The sequence below is a fragment of the Vicugna pacos genome, unplaced genomic scaffold (genome assembly GCF_048564905.1).
Source record: "Vicugna pacos unplaced genomic scaffold, VicPac4 scaffold_20, whole genome shotgun sequence".
NCBI classification, from domain to species: Eukaryota; Metazoa; Chordata; class Mammalia; order Artiodactyla; family Camelidae; genus Vicugna; species Vicugna pacos.
This window is the reverse complement of record NW_027328741.1, coordinates 40,683,080-40,706,550: the sequence shown is the minus strand read 5'-3', so window position 1 is coordinate 40,706,550 and position 23,471 is coordinate 40,683,080. Positions and strand designations below refer to the sequence as shown.

At 39.6% G+C, this 23,471-nt stretch overlaps 1 long non-coding RNA gene across 1 annotated transcript in view; it reads right to left on the bottom strand.

The window, feature by feature from the left end:
• Nucleotides 1–23,471, bottom strand: part of LOC140694009 (uncharacterized) — a 331,154-nt gene that overhangs the window by 269,833 nt on the left and 37,850 nt on the right. The gene's annotated exons all lie outside the window — the stretch shown is intronic.

Sequence of the window (23,471 nt, the reverse complement as noted above, 5' to 3'; positions counted from 1 at the left end):
CTGCTGTCAGTGGAGGCAAAGAGCTCACAGTTGGTGGGGGAGGCCACTTGTGGTCTCCTCCTTGGCTGGAGAGCTGGATGAAATCCAGTTTTCCTTTGCAACTTAGACATCCAGCATGAGAGATATGTAAGGCCATCTGGCCTCTCAACATAGAAATGATGCCCCCGCAGTCGTTCTTAACATTGTAATCTCCTGGCTCCACCAGGGAGCACAGGCCATGGCCTGTTGTCCACCAAGTTTTGTTTCCTTGCACAACAGCTACAATGGGGTGAGTTAACACCGGACCAGAAAATCTACAAAGCCCTCGTGTACTATTTCCTGACACTTGCAGGTCACCAAAATACCCCAGATCCTCCAAGTAAACAACTAGTAAGAGGAACTGAGCTGGCTCGTCTGTCAGACCCCTGATGGCAGGACTGATTTGGCCTCTCCTGCTCTCGGGATGATCCGTTCTCCTTCTGTGTGCCCTTCCCCGAGTGAAAGGGACTGTTCTTTGTTTATGGGCTAGGGAGTATTTATGGCTGTCTGACCAGAACCTTCAAAAGTAGAGCTCTTGGTGAGAGTGGAAGCATGGCACCCACGTCTCATGAGCTCAGCTACTCAACAGCCTCATCTAGCCAAGACTGTGGCCAACACCAGGGGTCCATGCTGTTGAGTGTTGGGTCTGGAGAGCAATGCCTTCGCCACTGAGAAGCTGCCCCACCACTTGTGACCTTGTCCCCATCGAGGGGGAGGTGACGCATCCATGGGATGAAAGCCGCGAGGGCACTAGGTGACTGTGGACCAAGCTGTGACTGGCTGGTCCTGCCCCCCATGTGACCCATGTTATCCTCAAGTGCAGAAAATCCCCAAAAAGACCCCTGCTTGAGTGAATGGGTCACCTATAAGCCAACTGTTCTTGAGCCGCCTAAGAAGCAACACAGTATATACAGTGAGCCACCCACTCACTGAAGTCCCCAAGGCTCACAGCTCCCTAATGTGACACCAGGTAATCCCAGCAAACAGAAGACCCTTACTTTATAATTGACTTGAGAATTCTACTACCAACACTGCCTTCCACCTTCCACTTATGAAGTTCTTTCCACTCTATCCCCTGCTCTGCAAATGTGCAATCAGTCCAGAGCTCCTTCATGAGACAGGAGGGAAGGGGGAAGGGCACTGCCATTAAAAGAATGGCACAGCCATTAGCACCGAGACGGTGGAAAAGTCAACTCCCAGTAGATCTTGAGCTTCAATACACACTCACTGAAATACAGCAGGATGCTAACTGGCACTCCCACAGGTGCCAGGACAGGTTCAAGGCTGACCATGAAAGGTCAAAGGGTGAGTGGTGGCCCAATTTCTGGTAATCGCAACACCTTCCCCAAAGCGGTTGGAATATTCCTCCCACTTATTAGCATATGAAGATACTGAGGGCATAAAAACTAACAACCACACCTCGTGGCTGCTCTCTCTGCTGAGGGAGACAGCCCACACTCTGTCTGTGGAGTGTGTATCTACTTTTCCTTTAAACTGGAGCACCCAACCCTCACGCCTCATGGCCTTTCTCTTGCCTTCTGAAACAGCCCACTCTGTCTGTGGAGTATATATCTCTCTGAATAAATCTACATTTACTGAATTGTGGCATTCTCTTGGATTCGTTCCTGTGCAAACCAAGGACCCACACATCACGAGGTGCATCTCAGGGACCCAAATAAGACCTGGGACACGGCCATCCTCTCCCCCACATTTTCCTGTATCATATATTCCTTCCCAAAGGATCTCACCTTGTGCACTCCAAAGTAGACGGCACTCATGTGTCCTGACGTGGATCTGCTTCTGCGTTTATCATTTCTTATGTCCACTAGAACGTCATCTTCATGAGGACAGGGATTTGGTTCTGTTCACAATGGAAGCACCAGCACATGACAGGTGCAGAGGAAGTATTAGCTGAATGAATGAGCTGTGGGAAGTCCTGGGAATTCAACCTGGAACTCCTAGCCACTTGGGCCCCAGCTCACTCCAGTTGCTCCCTCCTACTCATGGCTGACCTCTTGCCACCACTCTCTGCTCTGCCATCACCTGAGCCTGGATGAGCTGAGATGAGCACACACCACGGAGAGCATGGTGAATGGTTCACGTCGTTGCAACACACTCGCCCTCTGACTGCCAGGGGTTACTTAGGATGGACAAGCTGAAGGGAGCACCATGTGCACCACCCTAACCTACAACTCACTTGAAGCACCAGGAATGCACACATGGGAAGCCCAGGCCCTTTCCAACCTAAGGAGAGGGACTATGGGTGAGAAGAAGGTCTCTGTCAACTAACAGTCTCTTTACAAGCCCAGTCTTAGAAAAGCTCTTTAAAGACACTTTTGGTATCTTCCTTGTGTTTCGGTAATCCCTCTAGATTTTGTCATTTTAATCTATGCATCAGAAATACAGATGCTCTTGAAATCTCTATTGATTTTCAATGAAGAAAATCCTCAATTTCCTTCTCTGCTAGGAAAATTACTGCACTTTATATAAAAAAAGGCAGCTTCCTTTCATGAGTTTCTATCTTCAAACACCTAATTTCACAAGAATCAGTGAAGCAGGACATGAAAATCTCGCTGTGCTTTATCACCTACTGGTGGGCAGGAATGAAATGAATGAGTACTGATCTCATGAGATGGGAAGGCTGGGGCTGTCTTATTCCTGCTACAGATGGAAGGGTCCATATCTGTGAAGGGGAGGAAGGACCAAGGATGAGAAACCAACATTTTCTAACCCATTTCTCTTTTTCAGAGTCTCAGACAAAACACTGTGATTTTATAAACAAAACAAGAACATCTGCACCCTTTTAAAAGCACGCTACAACTTTACTACTACACACGGCACTGTGTCATTGACCTAAAGGCGAATGACAGCCAAGAAATTTGCGGGGATCTTATTCTGTGCTCATCCCTTTTGGTCTTTGGAACCTCAGGAAGTTTGCCTCCTCTCCCTGAGTGTCGTTTTTCTCATCCTTCAAATGGGAGTGTAACAGTCATTCATTTGCTCAGTGTCCATTCGACAACAGGAGATGGCTTATGAAAACAATAATAAAAAAAGCAAAACAGCATTTCTGATCTGTGCTTCTTCCTCCTCCTCCCTGAACATGAACTTACAGGCTAAAATGGCATCTTTCACTAAATCCCGAACGTAAGGAGCAGTTCTGATAAGGAAGTCACAGGACTGCAGGTGTAACCGAGAAATGACCCAGTGAAAAAGAATGAGTTGCCAGCAAATCCTCAAAACCCGTAAGGGTGCAAACCCTGGGAGTTACAGCCATGGGTGGGAGTTCCTTAGTTCCCCATTTCACAAAGCCGAGAACTTTGCAGGGCCCATGAAAGACACAGATAACCCAGTAAAACCACACCATGTTTTGGAGTACACCGGGGCCACATTGCTGCTGACCTGCACTGCTGTGTGTCCCAGAGCAAGAGCCCTCGGCGGGGGTGACTGTGTTTGAGGCTGGACAAGAACTTCCTGTTCTGTCTCTTTTGCTCTCTCTCTTCCTGCAATAAAACAACTGGTAGGACTCTGGTGGGGAGCACTGCACCCACATTCTCTGGGAAACCACACACCAGGCAGCTCTAGCTGATCTGAGAGAGGACACGTCAATGAACATATATACACCAAAGTCAGGCAGAAGGCTGCCTGTGGCCTTGGGAATCCAAACTAGCTTGTCCTGTTAATCAGGATATTACACATCTAAAGAAAGTGTGCACCAGATGAAGACGATGCCTTAGACAGCGTCGGTGGTTATGTCCAGCAGTGTCTAAGGACAAGTCATGCTCTGGTAGATGGGAGCATTTTGGTTGCTTTAAGAGTTTGCTACTGAAGGGCTGGGACATTTCATTGGGACTTGAAACTCCAGACCTCTTTACTCACAAAGGCAGACAAGTTAGGTGAGCCAGGTCAGCCTTTATTCCAACTTCCTAACCAAAAGGCTATGAGGTCGAAAATATATTTCTCAGACTCTTCCGCAACAAGGACTCCAGATGTGGCTTTAAAAATTCCCATCAGAGACTGAGATTTGCAAATATTAACTACTATATATAAAAATAGCTAAAAAACTAAATTTCTTCTGTATAGCACAGGGAACAATATTTAATATCTTATAATAAACTTTAGTAAAAAAATATGAAAAGGAATTCATACATATATATGTGAATATGAAAGACTGGAACATTGTGCTGTACATCAGAATTTGACACATTGTAACTGACTATACTTCAATTAAAATATATATATATATATATATATAAAATGCCCATCAGCAGCATCTGAGTGTCACTGAAAGAAGAAACCCAGATGAATGGACGCTGAGGTGGTTGGATGAGCTACGTTATTTTGCTGGGGTGGATGCAGCCTGCATGGCAGAGATCTAGAAGGAATGCTCACAACAGCCACTCACTGATCTGAAAGTGAGTTAGGTTAACAGCTTTCTGAAATCCTCACTGCCCCTCCTGATGAGCCAAGTGTCTGGCGTTTCTCTGGAAATCACTAGGCGCAATCTGGAACTCAAAGGTAAAAATTAAAAACTGCAGTCAGGTAGCAAAGAGACTGGCAGGACGCGTTGGACAAAAGTAGGTCAGAATCAACAAGGAATGGGGAGGGGATAGAATGTGTGTTGAGGACCCTGAATTCAGGGGTGGATTGTCTATGTTGAGGACTCTGAGTCAGTATGAGTAGATGGATTTGTGTGGACTATGGACTAAAATGGTGGCCATTGTTCAGATAAGTGTGATTTGGAGTATATTTATTTGAGGAGGGTTTTTTTTTTCCCCTTCAACATTGATCATTTCTAGGGAGCAGAATAATACTCTGCCACACAACATCTAAGTGCAAAAGAGATGCTATGGGATGATGGTGGTATGAAAAATTTCAGTACTGCAATTTCAAGCTTTCCTTAATGAGGTGCACAGCAGTAGGTACTTAAAATAAAATAAGGTACTTATATTAAAGACATCATCATATGTACATATCCTTTAAGATACACATATGGTGCTATAAGTGGGCCTGAAATGTGTTCTGCATTCTAAAATCCGATGAAATAAAATCAGTAGTTCAATATGCCTGTCGGCTCTAAAAACATGATGTAGCTCATGATCACAGAAAGCAAGATCAGCTAGGGAATTTGAGATTTGTCGTTTCCAGTGTCAAAGTTAATATTTTTTGCTTTACTTAAAAAGCATTTTTTTAATTAGGTCTGTCAGCATCCATTGGTATACGGGGTTCAGTAGATGTGTTCAGATATTCCAGACAGTGAATCAGAGCAAAGACTGAGGTTTAGACAGTAGTTAAATGCCTCACCCGTGTGATCAGCATCCACAAACTGCTTTACTGAAAATCCTTAAAAGTGAGAACTTCATTAAAGCAACGATAAGTGAGGGGAAAAAATAGCTACAGACTAGTGGAAGTTTTATAACGTGTAAAAATGACAAAAGGCTATTCATGAGCATATTTTTAAAAACCCCTACACTTTAATAAGAAAAACAACAATCTGACAACAGGTTGTACACTGCTGTAGGAGAATCCATGCAGATGGACTCTTATGTGAATGGGGCTGGAGCTGTAGAATTAGTTAGTCTTGCAAGTAACTCAGTTAAACACAAATGCAAATGGGATACACTTCTAGAATATCTGAGGAAATATCTTGGAAAACTTACTCCTCTATGAAGCAATGACAATGGCAAAATTTGTCAAAATTAACCTCTGTAGAACTCTGGAAATTAAACCAAGACTTCCAGCAATCCGGGGAGTCTTTATTTGAGAAAGAAAAACAGCTAAATCTCCATAAAGATAGTGAGTTTTGAGGCATTGTAACTTGATCTACCCCATCCCTGTATCCTCACCTAAATGGTGGCCTTTATAAGCAATAGTCTCACAATCAAGGTAGGGGCAGAAGTGATTTAAAGTTACCCAAAAAATCCGCCCCCAGAGAGCTGTCACTATGTGACCTGTCACAAACTCATGCTGTGCAAACAGCCTGTCCCCAGAGTGTGTGTGGGAAAAAATCAGCAGTGAGTATCTAACATTACAACTGCCTGAGGCAGTGGGACCAGTAGAGGCTAACTAGGTGCTGACTAGGAAACTTAGAAGGCAAAATTGAGTAATGAGAAGTTCTGGGGGTGAAGGTAGGGTTAAAAAGCTCCAAAAAATTCTGAGAATTGTAGAAGGCAATATACATGTGTGGCACATGGCAAGGAAAGATCTGAGAAAATCCTAAGCCTTCAACACTGGCTGAACTTGAGGTTCTGCATAAGCAAGAACTAAAGGCTACGGAAAAGCTGCTGACTGCATGCTGGTGCTGAGGGCATCCCTCAGCATGCGGACACACAGCCACCTGGCAACAGCTCAAACGATTGGCTCCAGGCATTGAAAGAAATCACTGTCCAATTATTATTACAGTGATGACAACTAGGCTTTCTTCACACACACTGATCTCATGGTCATGCATGATAAAGAAAACAGACTTTAAAGAATTTGTTCAGGAAAGTAACTAAATAAATAGCTGCAGCAGCAATGACAATGGAAGCAACAATAAACCCTTGAGATGAGGAAAATCTGGCTTTCAGATCTGCCACATTGTAATATTTTAAATGTCCAGTTTTCAACAGAAAATTAGAAGATGTACAAAGAAACAGAAAAGTTTGGTCATAACAGATGGGGAAAAAGTAGTCAATAGAAACTCCCTGAGGTAGCCCAGACACTGGACTTACTAGACAAAGATATAAATAAGCAATTACACACATGTTCAAAATACTAACAGAAACCATGCCTAAAGGATTAAATTATGTGCACATCTCATTGTACAGAGAATATCAATAAATAAAATTTATAATAAAAACCAACTAGAAATTCTAGAGATACAAATATGACTAAAATAAAAACTTCAATAAGAGGTTTCTCTGTAGATATGAACTTGTTGGAGAAAAAGTCAGTTAAATTAAAACTACTGAAATTATCCAGTCTGTGGAACAGAAAGAAAAAGGAATAAAAAAAAAATAGAACACTGTGTCAGAGATAGGTGGGACACCATCAACAATATCAATACACACATAATGGGAGCGCCAGAAGGAGGGAGAGAAAAAAAGGGGAAGAAAGAATATATAAAGAAATAATGGCTGAAAACTTCCCAAATTTGATGACAGCATTAATTTGTACATCCCAGCAGTTCAACAAACTCCAAGTGCTATAAACGTAGAGACATCTAAAATAGGCACATCAGACTCAGTGTGTCAAAAGACAAGAATAAAGTATCTTGACAGCTGAAAGAGAAAAGTGGTTCAACATATAGAAAGGCTCCTCAGTAAGACAGTTGATTTCTCATCAAAAACCATGGAGACCAGAAGGCAGTGGATGGTATCGTCAAAGAGATAAAAGGAAAAGACTGTCACCAAGTATTTTATAGCCAGCAAAATGATTCTTTAAAAAAAATTAAACGAGAAATTAAGACACTCCTACAAAAACAAAATCTGAAAGAATTCATTGCTAGCAGGCCTGCCCTACAAGAAATACTAAGGATAGTCCAGGAGGTGTAAATGAAAGGACACTTGCCTGAAAAATAAAGAGCACTACTACATGAGTAAAAAAATAAAACAGTATAAATCGAGTATTACATGCAAATGTTTTGTTCTATTTGATGTAAAGGACAACTGCATAAAACAATACTTATGAAACTGTGTAGATGAGCTTATAAATGCATAAAGGTGCAATTTGTATGACAGTGACAGCATGAGGAGGGGGAGGGAAAAGACTGATACCAAAGCAAAGTTTTTGTGTACTGTTGAAATTAAGTTGGTATTCATGTCAACTAGATTGCTTTAAAACAAGATGTAAATTATAATCTCCAGGGCAATGGAAGGGAAGGAGGAGGAGGAAGAGGAGGAGGAGAAGAAAAAGATAAAATAAACAAATTAAAATGACACACTTGAAAATGCTTACTTTGTACAAAAATGTGTAATAATAGAGGAATGGGAAAAAAAGACATATAGAAAGTAGACAGCAGTTGTAACTTCAATCTGATAAGAAATTACATTAATGTAAATGAATTAAACATTCTAATCAAAATACTAAAGGCAGAAATAAATGGAATAGACAATAGATGAACAATAGAGAATAATCAACAAAAGGAATAGTTGGTTCTTTGAAAAGATCAATAAAATTGACAAATTTTATCTAGTACTGAAAAAAAAAAGAGAGAAGATTCAAATTACTAAAATGAGAAATGAAAGGAAGGATGTCACTACTGCCCTTACAAAAATAACAAGGAATGTAAGGGAATACCATGGATAATTATATAGCCAATACATGAGATAATGTAGATGAAATGGATAAATTCCTAGAAGGACATAAATGACTGAAGCTAATTCAAGGAGAAATAGAAAACTCAAATAATCCTACAGTAAGTAGTAACTGAAATAGCAATCCAAAACTTTCACACAAAGAAATGCTAGGCCCGTATGGCTTTGTTGGTGAATTCCATCAACTACTTAAAGAAAAAACAAAAACAAAAACAAAAACAAACAAAAAATGCTTCACAAATTCGTCTGAAAATAAAAAGGTGGGCACACTTCCCAATTCATTCAATGAGACTAGTATCACACTGATACGAAAACCAGACAAAGGGATCACAAGAAAACTAAAGAATTATCTCTTATGAATATAAATGCAAAAAATCCTCAACAGAATACAAGCAAATCCAAAACAGTAACATATAAAATAGACCACCATTAAGTGGGATGTATCCAGGTATGCAAAGGCAGTACAACATACAAAAGTCAATTCATGTAATACACCATATTAATAGAATAATGGATAAAAACTAGGAATAGAACTTCCTCAACTTGACAGAGAACATCTATGAAAAACCTGAAGCAAAGATCATACATAATGCAGAAGCACTGAATTATTCCCTCCCAAAATCAACATTGTACTAGAGGTTCTAGTCAAATCAATCAGACAAAGAAAATAAAGCCTCTAGATTAGAAAGAAAGAAATAAAACTGTTTTGATTCCAGATGACATGATATTATATATTGAAATCACAAGGAATCCACAAAGGAAAAATAGAAAAGAAAAAAAAATCCTCTTAGAATTAATAACCCAGTCTGACCAAAATTGTAAGACACAGATGAATATATGAAAAGTAATTACATTTCTATTCAACAGCAGTGAATAATCTAAAAATAAAATGAAGGAAACCTTTTCATTTACAATAGCATCAAAAAGAATAAAATAATTAGTAATATTAAGAAAAAATATGTGGAATACTGAGAAAAATATCTGAAACTTGTATATTGAAAACTAAAATACTACTGATAGAAGTTAAAAATGACCTAAAATAAATGGAAAGCTCTTCTGTGTTCATGGATCAGAAGCCTTATTATTGTTAGGATGGCCATTGTCCTCAAAATGACCTATATATTCAATGCAGCTCTGGCTTTTTGGCAGAAATGAACAAGCTGATCCTAAAACTAATATGGAAATGCAAGATACCCAAAACAGTCAAAACAATCTTGAAAAATAACAAAGTTTTGAAGTTTCCAAATTCAAAACTCACTAACAAAACTGTGATCCATACAGTGTGGTACTTACAGAAAGGACAGAAAAATAGATTGAGAGAAAAGAACTAAGAGACCATAAACAAAGTCTTACATGCAGCCATTTAATTTTTGACAAAGGTGCCATGACAATCCAATGGGGAAAAATAATCTTTACAAAAATGATGCTGGGACACCTGTACATACACCTGGAAAGAAAGAAAACTGAACTTTTATCTTAACACCATTTATGGAAATTAACTCAAAATAAATCACAGACCTGAAACTATAAAACATTTAGAAAATGAACAATGAGGAAATCTTCAGGACTTTGGATTACAAATACTTGTAATATATGACACCAAAAGCACAAACAACAAAAGGAAAAAATCAAGTAAACTGGACTTCAGTGAAATTAAAAACTTCTGTGCTTCAAAGGACTTCATCAAGAAATTAAGAAGACAATCCACAGGATGGATGAAAATATTTCCAAAATTTTCCCTGATAAGGGACTTTTATCCAGAATAGACAAAGAAGACTTAAAACATGACAATACAAAGACAAATGTAATTAAAATGGGCAAAGAATTTGAATATATGTTTCTCCAAAGAAGACATACGAATGGGAACTAAGCACATAAAAAGATGTTCAACATCAGTAGGCATTAGGGAAACAGAAATCAAAATCACAATGACATACCGCTTCATACCAACTAGGGTGACAAATATATATGATATATGATATATAAATATGAATCTATAAACCCAGTAATAAAAAGTGTAGATGAGGATTTGGAGAAACTGGACTCCTCATACATTACTTCTGGACATATACAATGCTTCAGTCACTTTAAAAGCTATATTAGCAATTCCTCAAAATGTTAAAAGCAGAATACATCCCAGCAATTCCATTTTTTGATATATCCTGAAGAGAAGTGAAAATATGTGTTCACACAAAAACTTGTCCATGAGCATTTACAGCAGAATTATTCATCATCAACTGATGGATGGATAAGCAATGTGGTGTATTTATAACTACGGCATATTATTTGAATACAAAAAGGAATTTGGGTATTAATATATGCTACACTATGGATGAGCCTTGACAACGTCACACTAAATGAAAGACGATAATCAAAAAAGGCAGCATACTGTATGGTTCTACTTATATGAAATGCCTAGAACAGGCAAACCTGTAGAGGCAGAAAGTAGAGTGGTGGCTGTTGAGGGCTAAGGGAAAGGAAGGTTAGGGACTGACTTAATAAAGGGTACTGGTTCCTTTTGGGGGTGATGGCTACACAACCCTGAAATGTACATAAAACCCTAATGCACACTTTCAAAGGCTGCATTTTACGGTATGTGAATTATATCTCCATAAACCTGTTATTCTTGAAGCTGAGCCCACCTATGGAGCAACTGACACAGCACTGACTGTGGCATCCGAACGGGGAGTGACCCACCCGCCCACCGCGAAGGAGAGCAGCACCTGACCCAGTGTTGGAAGGGTGCAGTCTTCTTGCCAATGGACACTGTGAGCAGCACAGATGAGGGGGCCAACAGAGCAAGCTGAGTTCATGAAACAGGGAGAAGACACAAAGACCTCTCAATAAAACCATTAAGAGCGTTCAGTCTCTAGGAGAACACATCTTTGTTTTAAAATCTTTTTATACCTGTTTTATTTTCTATTAGCTTTTTAATCTTTACTTTTTAAACAGTTCTATATGTTTACAATTCTCATTTCATTTTTAATTCTCTTGGATTTGATCTGTTATTGATTATTCACAGGTTTTAAATATTGTGTTTTGAGTTTTTTCTTCTTTGCATTAAGGTTTTAAAAAGACATCTCAACTCGATTCCTATTCTTCTTCAACTTGCTCTTCTATTATTGATTATACACTGTTTTCAAACCTTCTTTTCCTCCATTCTTTTAAAATTCTATTTCTCTCTCTCATTTTTAAGTTTAATTCCAGCATAGGCCTTAGATAGATAAAGAAATAAACCCCTTTAAGGGCCACAATAGATAACTGATACTCCTTAAGCCACAGTGCCAGAGAGATATGAGCAGTTGAAGAAGCAGAGAAAGTATTCCCAATTAAAAGAGAAAGAGAAATCCCCTGAAAGAATGATCAATGAAATAGATATTAATGGCCTATTAGATCAAGATTTCTAAAAAGAAGTGATCGAATTACTGAAGGAACTAAAAGAGATAGTATTTAGAGACATAAAATATGTCAAAAACAAAATAGTAGCTATAAAGAAGAGCCAAGTAGAATTGGTAAATTCATTGGCTGAAATGAGATCTGACCTAAAGGCAGTACAACTCAGGCTAGATAATGCAGAGGAACGAATAAGTGACCTAGAAGACAGGACAACAGAAAGCACACAATCAGAACAGTTGAGAGAAAAAAATAAAAAACAATGAAAACAATATATGGAACCTATGGGATAATATAAAGCATGCCAATCTATGCATCATAAGAGTTCCAGAAGGGGAAGAAAGAACAAAGGGGATGGAGAAGGTATTTAAAGAAATCATAACTGAAAAATTCCCAAACATAAAGAAAGAATCAGACACCCAAGTACAGGAGGCTCAGAGGTTCCCAAACAGGAAAAACCTAAAGAGACACACACCAAGACATAACAAAATCAAGATGGCCAGACTGAAGGATAAAGAAATGATCCTAAAGGCAACAAGAGAAAAACAAAGAGTGAGTTACAAGAGATGGCTCTCAGCTGATTTCTCTACAGAAACACTGTAGGCCAGAAGGGAGTGGAAAGATATATACAAAGTCCTGAATGAAAAAACAGATGCAGCCTAGGATACTTTCTGCAGCAAGGCTATCCTTTAGAACAGAGGGAGAGGTAATGAATTTCACAGAGAAGAAAAACTAAAAGACTTTAGCAACACTAAACCCATGCTAAAAGAAATATTGTAAGGTACACTTTAAATAAAAAAGAAGCAGGATGATACAGAAATGAGAGCTCATAACTGGAAAGGTGATAACTACCATGAATTACAAATAGAATGAACATGAAATTGTAAAAGAAGACATCTAAATCATTGAGTGGGAGAGGGAAGCAAGAAAATATAGAGTATTTTTTCTTTCTTCTTTTTTCTTAAATTTTTCGTTCTAGGTAGGATGGGTTAGAGATTGCATTACTATCTGTTTAGTACACACAGTTACAGTAATTGCTTAACACACTTACAAAAAAGTGTAACCACAAGACAAAAACTTACAAGTGAGTAACAAAAACTAAATACAATCCAAGATAACAGAAAGGAAAATTACCATACCACAAAAGGAAGAAGAAAGGAACAAAGAAGAAATATGAAATCAACTGCAAATAAAAGTTCAAATAGCAATAAACACTCATTTATCATTAATTACTCTAAATGATAGTGGACTAAATGCTCCAGTCAAAAGACAGAGTGGCAGACTGGATAATAAAGCAAAAAACTTCAATAAACTGCATACAAGAGACACATTTTAGGGAGAAGGACACATATAGATTGAGAGTGAATGGACGGAAAAGGATATTCCATGCAAATGGAAACTCCAAAAAAGCAGGTATAGCAGTTCTGATTTCAGACAAAATAGACTTTAAAACAAGGGCCATAAAGAAAGATAAATAAAGGCATTTTATAATGATTAAAGGAGCAATACAAGATGAGGATATTACAATCATTAATATGTATGCATCCAACATGAGCACCTAAGTACATAAAACAACTACTAACAGAGATAAACGGGGAAATTGATGGGAATACAATCATTGTCAGAAGTTTTAACACCACATTAACATCACTAGACAGATCTTCCACACAAAAAATAAATAAGGCAACAGAGAAATTAAATGATACAATAGAAAAATTAGATTTAGTGGATATTTTCAGAGCATTACAACCCCCCAGAATAGGATATACATTCTATTCAAGTGTGCGTGGAACATTTTCTAGGATTCATCATGTACTTGGTCACAAAAGAAGCCTCAAAAATTTTAAGAAGATAGAAATTATCTCAAGTATCCTTACTGACCACAATGCCATTGAAACTAGAAATCTCTTCAGAGAAACAAAGCATAAAAAAAAGGAAAGCATAGAGATTAAACAACATGCTATTAAAAAAAAAATGGGTCAATGATGAAATCAAAGTTGAAATTAAGGAATACATTGAGACAAATGAAAATGAAAACAACCACAAAAAACTTATGGGACAAAGCAAAAGCAGTGCTAAGAGGAAAGTTTAGGGCGATACAGGCCTTCCTCAAAAATGAAGAACAATTTCAAAAAAACAATCTAACCCACCAGTTAAAAGAACTAGATACTGAAGAGTAAAAACACCCAAAAAGTCAGCAGAAGGAAGGAAATAATTAAGATCTGGGAGGAAATAAATAAAATAGAGATTAAAGAAATAGAGAAAATAATCAATCAAACCAAAAGCAATTTTTTGAAAGAGTAAATAAAATCGAGAACCTCTGGCCAAACTCACAAAGAAGAAAAAAGAGAGAGCACAAATTTGCAAAATAAGAAAGGAAAATGGAGAAATTACAACAAATAACATAGAAATATAGACTATCATATGAGAATATCATGAAAAACTACATAAAAAAAGGGATAACCTAGAGGAGATGGACACGTTTCTGGAAACATACAGTCCACTAAAACTGAATCAAGAAGAAACTGACCACTTGAACAAAATGACCACTAGGAATGAAATCGAATTAACAATAAAAAAAATCCCTACAAATAAAATCCAGAACTGGACAGCTTCACCAGGGAATTCTACCACACATACAAAGAAGTACTCATACCAGGCCTTCTCAAACTCTTCCAGAAGATTGAAAAGAAGGAATATTCCCAAACTCATTCTATGAAGCCACAATCACCCTGATACCAAAACCAGGCAAAGACACCACCAAAAAAGAGAATTACAGAACAATATCACTGATGAACACAGATGCAAAAAATGTCCTTACCAAAATACTAGCAAATAGAATTCTACAGCACATAAAAAAGATTATACAACATGCTCAAATGGGGTTCATCTCAGGGACACAAGGGTGGTTCAACATATGCAAATCAATCAATGTAATACTTCACATCAACAAGAGAAAGGACTAAAACCACATGATCATCTCAATAGATGCATAAAAGCTTTTGATAAAATTCAACACCCATTTATGATAAAAATTCTCACCAAAGTGGGTATTGAGGGAACATAACTCAACATCATGAAAGCTATATATGACAAACCTACAGCCAGCATAGCACTGAACGGTGAAAACCTCAAAAGCTTCTCACTAAATTCTGGGACAAGACAAGGATGCCACTATCACCACTCTTATTCAACATAGACTTGGAAGTCCTGACCATAGCAATCAGGCAAGTAAGAGAAGTAAAAGGGGTCTAAATTGGAAAAGAACAGGTAAAAGTGTCACTACATGCAGATAACATGACACTATATATAGAAAACCCTAAAAGGTCCACACCAAAACTACTAGAGCTGATCGAAGAATTTAGCAAGGTAGCAGGTTACAAGATTAATGTTCAAAAATCAGTTGCATTTCTTTACACTAATGATGAATCAACAGAAAAAGGAAGTAAAGAAATAAAACACTTTAAAATAGCACCCAAAGTAATAAAATTTCTAGGAATAAATCTAACCACAGAGGTGAGAGAATTTTACACAGAAAACTATAAACCATTGGCGAAGGTAATTGAAGAAGACTTTAAAAAATGGAAAGGTATCCCAAGCTCTTGGATTGCAAGAATCAATATTGTTAAAATGGTCACACTGCCCAGGGCAATATACAGATTTAATGCAATCCCTGTAAAATTACCCAAGACATATTTCATAGAACTAGAACAAATCACAATAAAATTTATATGGAACCATCAAAGACATAGAAATTCCAGGGTATTACTGAAGAAAAAAAAGAAAGAGCCTGGAGGAATAACTCTCCCAGACTTCAGACAATACTATAGAGTTACAGTCATCAAGACAGCATGGTATTGGTACAAAAACATACATATAGACCAATGGAACAGAATAGAGAGCCCAGAAATGAACCCAGAAACTTTTGGTCAACTAATCTTCGACAAAGGAGGCAAAAATATACAATGGAATAAAGACAGTCTCTTCAGCAAGATAAACATAAGACAAGATACAATAAACCTCCTAGAAGAAAATACAGGCAAAATATCTGACATACATCTCAGAAATGTTCCCTTAGGGCAGTCTACCCAAGCAATAGAAATAAAAGCAAGAATAAACAAATGGGACCTAAAGAAACTTACAAGATTCTGCACAGCAAAGGACACCATATGTAAAAAAAAAGACAACCTACAGAATGGGAGAATATTTTTGCAAATGAAACTGACAAAGGCTTGATCTCCAGAATATATAAGCAGCTCAAATGACTTAATAAGAAACAACCAAATAACCTAAACCAAAAATGGGCAGAAGACCTAAACAAGCAATTCTCCAAGGAAGACATACAAATGATCAATGGGCACATGAAAAAATGCTCAATGTCACTAATTATCAGAGAAATGCCAATCAAAACTACAATGAGGTATCACCTCAAACCAGTCATAATGGCCATCATTCAAAAATCCACAAATGACAAATGCTAGAGAGGCTGTGGAGAAAGGGGAACCTCCTACACTTCTGGTGGGAATGCAGTGTGGTGCAGCCACTGTGGAAAACAGTATTGAGTTCCCTCAAATGTCTAGGAATAGACTTGCCATATGACCCAGGAATCCTGCTCCTGGGCATGTATCCTGAAGGAACCCTACTTCAGGATGATACCTGCATCCCAATGTTCATAGCAGCACTATTTACAGTAGCCAAGACATGGATACAGCCTAAATGTCCATCAGCAGATGACTGGCTAAAGAAGTGGTATATTTATACAATGGAATACTACTCGGCCATAAAAACTGACAATTTAGGGCCATTTGCAGCAACATGGATGCTCCTGGAGAATGTCATTCTAAGTTAAGTAAGAACGGTAACAAGGAATAAAGACAATTACCCACAGGTACAGTTATTTTGATTAAAATATCCACACAGAAAGCAAGTCACCCCCATGACTGCTGCCAGGAGGAGCATCTGAGTGTAATAGCCCAGCCAAGCAAAGTAGATTCCGAACTTCTCTCCTTAGAATTTCCTGCAGAAAGACAGAAGGAAGTTTCAGAAGACACAAATAATCACTCTGTAGCTTCATCCTCATGTTAATTTATTTTTTTCTTTTTTGGGGGGCATAACTAGGTTTATTTATTTGTTTTTAAATGGAGGCATTGGGGATTGAACCCAGGACTTCATGCATGCTAGACATGCACTCTACCACTGAGCTATACCCTCCCTCCATCATATTAATTTCTGATTCTAAATCAAGGGGGCTTTAAGTTTAATCCTCCGACTCAATTCACTCTTAAAACATATGCGTTTTCATAGCAGCCCCCAAATTCTACCGTGAAATAAGAAGTGTTTTATGTATCATAGAAGTACAGATCACTGGCTCACCTGCTGAAGAGAGATAAATGAGAACAGAGCAAAGGAGAGGACGAGGCTGACTCCAGAGCAGATGCAGGGGATCATCACCACTCACTGGACAGTCTGGCACATTCAACAAATCCCCCCCAAAATCATTCTTAACAGGCTTGACACAAGTGGACATCAACAAGTGGCTCAGTCATCTGCTCCTGCCTTATCTCGGGAATGTCCCTGGAGCAAATACATCGTAAACCACAGATAATAAGGAAATGGCTGATAATGATAACAACTGGGAGTGCAATGTCTGTCTGACAAAATATTTATAAAACTCATTGTGGGAATGGGAGAGGGCAGGAGGGATGTGACTGAGGAAGGCACTGCCCTGTATTCTTTGTATCTAGCACGTCTGTTGTTCCTAGGTTTTAAAACCTCTTCTCAGTTAACCTGGAGTAGATGGAACAGGCCAGGGAGGCAAGATTAGAAGAAAGGAGGCAGGGCATTAAGTGGTGCCAGGCTGATCCTAAAAGGGAGACCGACACAGACAGGCAGACACAGAGAGTTTAGGGATGAGGCGGAACAATGAGACGGCGGCTCAGGTGTGTCTTGCTGTTGCTGAACCTTCCCTCAACTGGCTCACTGATGACTTGGCAGTGCTGGGTAAAACCTGTGGATTTCCTCAGCTCTGAGTTCTCTCTGAGGCTTCCGGCTCAGTCTGGAGCTGAGATGAGTTCCGTGGGCTTAGCCTAGGGGGGACTCAGCTCCGAGAATAGCCTGGAATCCTGGAAAACTTCACGCAGGAACCCCGGAGGCTGGACCAGCACTCACAGGGCTGCTGTGAGACCAGCTCCATAGTCAGAGCCCTGGGCATGGACCATTCCATGGGGAAAAGGGCTGAGCCCGATGCCAAATCAGATAGGAGCGAAAAAGTGTGTTCATTCTCATGTGACTGGGCTTTGTGGCCTGGCTCACGGGTGGCAGGCTCAGGATGGTGTCTGGCAGAGAAAACCCTGGCAATGGGTTTGAGATGTCTTGGACTCATTCTTGTTAAGCTTTTTGTAATACATTCTTATCAACTATCCATCCTGAAAATGCCAAATTCAAAACTGAAAGAATGTTAGAAGTTGCCTGCTCTAACTGCCCAATGGTAAACACACCCTGCTACAGTTAGAGAGCTGGTCAGGCAGCCTCTGCCTGGATATTTACAGTGACGGGGAGTTCATTACTTCCAAAGGTTACAAGTCGGCAGGAAGGTCAGACAGAATTTTTGAACCTTAAACAGATATCTGCCTCCTAGTCCTTGCTGAAAGGCAAGGAATAATGAGGATCCCTTCAAATGTAGTTTTGCCTGATTGTTATCTCTCTCTGTCAAAAGCACCCCAATTTTTTTTCAAAATTCAGCTTTGATTTCTTTTTATCAAAGTAATGCCATACATTTAATAAAGAGTCAAACAGTTCTCGAACACCGATTGTAAAAAGGAGCAGTTCCCATCAACCGCCCCATTTCCTGGCCAGAAACAACCACGTTCAGCTCCTACTGCTGACTCTTGGAATACTTACTCCCTTTCTCTGACTAATATCCTTGTAACACAGTCTACTGACTTTTTCAGCTTTATGTATCACCTATTTAACTTTCTATTTTGGAAAATGAGGATTCAGCTCTCTTTCAAACCCCATCTCATCTACACACCCAAACCTTCATTCTTCCAACCTTTTGATGCAATTACATTATAATTTTCATCAGCTCAGTATCCTTGATTTACATTATTATTACTCTGTACAGACTATTCAAAGCTGTAGCAATTTGTGCTAGTCTTACCTTTTCTTCCCTACTTCGTTTTCCTGGAGTTAATAATTGTCTTGGTTTTTCATAGCTTAGATTTCTGTGCACTTAATAATTCAACCTCAGACCTTCTCTTAACGAACAACTTTCACAATACTTTCCAATACATTGTCTACAAATTTCATCTCCTTGAATAAATCTCTTCAGATCTCCTTCCACATGGATTAACGACATGCTAGTCTTGTCACAGAGCTCATGGGGCCACTAGTGGGAAGTAACATGGGAATACATGGACCAGGATCAGGGAAAAGATCAACATAATTGCCTTAGCAATACATACTTAAAATAGTAGGAAAATTGTTTTCTTTACAAACACAAACACACACACAAACCCCAAAAGCCCATAAAGAATGATTAAAGAGTGGTCAAACCCATTGCCCTGCCTTCAAATTCTGTATAACATAAAACAAAAATAACAGAAGGAAGATATCATATAAATATGAATCTCAAGGGGGATTGGGTACACTCAGTGGCAGAGTGTGTGCTCAGCATGCTTAAGGTCCTAGATCCAATCTTCAGTACCTCCATTAGAAAAAAAAATTAAAAAGAAAAAAAATTATCAATTTTAAATATTTACATATTAACAAATATCCTCCTTTAAAACTGTGTTCTAAAGGATAACCCGGGTTAAGGAGAAAGTACCTCTTCATGACTGTGATCCTGCTGATAATTGAGGGAGGAAATTAGAGTATGACCACATGAAATAAAATTCCTTATGAAATAATGATCCCGGGTGACAATCATTATTGGCTGCTGTCATCACAAAAAAGAGAGTCAAATGTAATATTATGTACCTTATGACAGGAGTACAAAACTTCACATAACAATTATTTTTGCACAAAGTTGAACCTCAATCAGATCAAGCTTTTAGGGGAGGATTAAATCACTTAGCTAAAGCCAATACATAGGATGGAGAAACAAGTCTAACACCATAGGGGAGAATGAAATCAGCCAAACAGGAAATAGAGAAACCCCTCAGCAATTTCAAGGAAAATGAGAAACAGGAAAATTATAGATTAGAACGCACTTGAGAGATATGCTAGCTGCAATGTCTGAATCTTGTCTGGATCTTGATTTCAACCCCAAAACTACTTAAAAGTGTATTTTTGTGACAAGCAGGGAATTATTTTGTAACCCTAAAAAAAAGGAATATTCCAATTTTATTTGAAAGAGACCTTGTCATTTCACTAATGAAAGGTTAAGCTATGTAGGATTGTCTTCAAAATGACCCCATAGTGGGGGAGGGGAGGAGATGGAGATGAAAGATGCAACAACAGTGACTCTGAGTTTATAATTCTGGAGCTGGGTGACTGATAACACCCAGGCAGGCTGGCTGTACTGTTCTCTCTATTTCTGTACATGTTTGAATCTTTCCATAAAATGTGAAACAACAAATAGACTTCAGTGTTTTAAAACCCTCACTTTGAAGGTTAAGAGGTTTGCCCAAGTAGGTGGGCACCTGCATGGGGCACTGAGATAAGAAAGAACAGACACCTGGCTCCAGACCGACCTGGGGCTACCTTGACCCTCCTCTTCTCCTAACCATCCACAGCCAGCCCATAACTGCATCCCGTCAGCCCCACTCCCCAAATGCATTCCTCATTGGCTCCCACCATCTCTCAACTGGCCCAATCCAAGAGCCTCCTACCTGGCCTCCCTGCTTCCTGGGTCCCTGCCATACATTCTCCACATTATCTTTGCAAAATGTGAGTGAGAGAAAATTACTTAAGTGCTTAAGCTATCATGACTGCTTCTCACTGCGCTTAGAGTCTACACTCCTTTCCGTGCTCCTGATGCCCTTCTAAACCTCGCGTCTCATCACTCTCACCAGCGCTGGCTCCAGTGTCTCCACAAACCTGCTGAGCACATTTGTGCCTCGGGGCCAATGGACAAGCTGCCTCTATTCCATGGGTGACTTTTCCCAGATCTTCAAATTCCAGCCTCCTTATCGCCATCTCAGCTCACATGTAACCTACTCAAAGATAGCTTTCTTAACTCACTTCCCCCCAAGTCTCCCATCTCAACACTGTGTTATTTCTTCATTTCAATCTGACATTGTTTCCTTATTTGCACGATTATTTTTGTTTTCTCGGTTGTCCTTGGCCTCCATCCCCCCAGCAGCCTTGCCCAAACAGCATAAGCCCCCGGGGAGCAGCCGGCGCTGGTGCTCTGAGAAGACACATGCTGAGTGCGACATTACAATCACGTGGTGTAGTGAAACGGTGTCGAACAGCAGATACAGAAAAGCAGTGAGAATTTCTCTCTTATTTTATAATTTAAATGAAATATAACATTTACTCCTATGTAATGAAGAATTTGGTAGGTCTTTGTTCCCAGTTCCTAGGCAGCAACCGCTAAAGCCTCGAAATTTCCCAAGATAAGAGTGTCTTTGCTATTCATGGTGGAACCTTGGATGGCTTGTGTTCATGAGATGACTCAGGATGGGGACTGGCCAGCCAGAGACACCAACCATGTGATTAGAGGAGTGGGGCTTTGAGCTTTGTGACAAGTGAGTGGCCACCAGGAGAGGAAGGGGCTCAAAATTTAGGGCTAAGGAAAGGTTTGACTTACAGTTAGGGTTTGGGTTAGCCATGTCGGTAGTGACCCAATAAATCATGGCTTTGTAATAAAGCCTGCAGTAAAAACTTGGGGCAACGAAGCTCAGAGCTCCTGTGAGCTTCCTGGTTGGTAACACTCTTGGAGGACTGTCACACTCAGATGCCATGAGGACAACCCTGAGCCCTTCCCACTGGGGTGCTCTCCACAACAGCTCACCTGATGAGACCTAAGGGCTGCTGCTTGTCTGTGCTTCGAGGAGGATCCCATTCCCTGTACAGAAGGCCCTGATCACTGGGGCAGCTGAGGTCCTCTGACGGAGGCTGAAGTGGCACTGGGAATCTGAAGCAAACAGGTGAGCGTCACTGTCACAAAATGTTCACATGTTCTGTTGATAAAATTTGGTGCTAACACTTCATGGTCATTTGTAAATAAGGGGCCCTCACTTGCCAGGAGGGATGGAGGTACCATATAATTTTTCATAATTCTCACCCAGGATTAATATTAACCCCTTGAGGGTCATTTGCAAACGTGTGTGGAAAGGAACGCTTGGATGTCACAGTCCTGGGACCACCGTGGGTACCTGGTGAGAGCCTTGCAGATGCTTAATGTTCTACAACCGGGCCAGTGTTCCACAGCAAAAATCTAGTCCACCCAAGTGCCCAAACTGCTGCAGTGGAGGGACACCTGATGGTCCAGCCCCCTCTTTGGACACCCGGAGGAACTTGGACCCTGACAGGTTAGGGGCAGGGTCAATTCTAAAACCCAGGCATTTTTGTCCCCACAATTCAGTAGTTATTCGGTGACAGCACATGGAATATAAACAACAAAGTAACTTGGCATGATGTTATATATTTAGCTTACTCAAGAAACAAAGTTTAAATCCAGTCATTCTCCTTCCCACCTGACCTACTTTCCTTTGTCTTGTACTAGCACCAGATTATTACCCACCCAGCCTTAACAAGGGTCCTGACTCCACTTACCTCCCTCCCAAACACCACATGAGATGATTCCTCAGCCTGGATGTGGGACCAGCAATTACAAGAAGCTTTAGTGGAAAAGAACTGGTTATGCACAGATACCAACTAAACACTGTAGATTCCTGGTGTCCCACAATAGTAATCATGACAGCTGTTTGCAAGTGTCCCCAAAGTTCATTTAAGACTCTCACTGCTAATTTTGCTGGGACATAAATATGAAACATGTGGACTGCTGGGCTGGACTGCTAAGCTGGGTCTCTAATCCAGGAAGCTCAGTGTCTGCTCCCTGCACCCAGCTCCCTGTTCTGTTCATGCATATGCATCAAGAAGCTGTTTAGTGTCCATTTTAATATCTTAAACAGTGCATTTCAATATTGTCTTCATCCACAAATACGTGTACCACATAGTAGTAATGATCAATCTTAGTATTTGCTTTCTTTGGTCTTAGAGAGTCAGATAAATGGATAGCAAAGATAACAAAGTCATAGAGGGCTATAATATAGTATTTCCTTTATTTCAATGACAGGATTTATTTAAAGAGCTTAGATATAACATCCTTGCATTTATGGCATCATTAAGCGTCTGAAGCTGTTACATTATAAAAACTTCATTTCTAGCGAGATGTTATCAGTTAGAGAAGAGCTCCTAAATTTGAGGGGTTGCTGTCATCTCAGACAGAGTCCCTAAAAAATGTCAGCAATCTGCAGTATTGCCATCATGACAAGAACCCAGACAGATGAAATTTGGAAAGCCCTGTGGCTTTCTAGTGTACAGACATAAAATGGTATTTCAGAGGGAAAAGCCTGAATTACAGAAAGTGATAAATGAAATGGTCTAACATGCATTTCCCTTTCAAAGAACTAATATGTCTTTTGTCGATAATAACATCTGTCAGTAATTATGAAAAGAGCTGACAGATGCATAGTACTTAATATAAGCCAGGGCAGTTGTATCACTGACACAGATTCATTAATCCCCATAGCATCTCTACGAGGTGGGTACTACAATTATCCCCATTTTATTGGTGAGGAACTTGATAGACACAGA